The 451-nt window shown below is 47.8% G+C and overlaps 1 pseudogene; it reads left to right on the top strand.

Moving 5' to 3' along the window:
- The first annotated feature begins 7 nt into the window (after nt 1-7).
- LOC110440658 lies at nt 8-447 on the top strand (annotated as a pseudogene).
- The last annotated feature ends 4 nt before the right edge of the window (nt 448-451 follow it).

Genomic DNA, 451 nt, shown 5'->3' with positions numbered 1-451 from the left:
TACCCTTTTGGAACAGAAGAACGACCTCTTCCTTCAGCTTCAGACTATTGAGGACTCAATGGGCGATAAGGAGGATNCGATAAGGAGGATCAGGTTGAGAAACTTATCATGCAGAAAGCTGACTTCGAGTCTCGGCTCAAGGAACTCGAGGAACGACTCTTGGACGAAGAAGATGCCGCTGCTGATCTTGAGGGCCACAAGAAGAAGATGGAACAGGACAACCAAAATCTTAAAAAGGATATTGGAGATCTTGAGAACACCCTCCAGAAGGCCGAGCAGGACAAAGCCCACAAGGACAATCAAATATCCACCCTACAGGGAGAGATGGCCCAGCAAGATGAACAGATTGGCAAACTCAACAAGGAAAGGAAGGCTCTGGAAGAGGCCAACAAGAAGACGTCCGATTCTCTCCAGGCTGAGGAGGACAAGTGCAATCACCTAAACAAATTGA

This window comes from Mizuhopecten yessoensis, unplaced genomic scaffold (assembly GCF_002113885.1).
Source record: "Mizuhopecten yessoensis strain PY_sf001 unplaced genomic scaffold, ASM211388v2 scaffold672509, whole genome shotgun sequence".
In the NCBI taxonomy this organism is placed as follows: domain Eukaryota; kingdom Metazoa; phylum Mollusca; class Bivalvia; order Pectinida; family Pectinidae; genus Mizuhopecten; species Mizuhopecten yessoensis.
The sequence above is the reverse complement of the archived record's forward strand: the minus strand, read 5'-3'. Positions and strand labels throughout refer to the sequence as shown.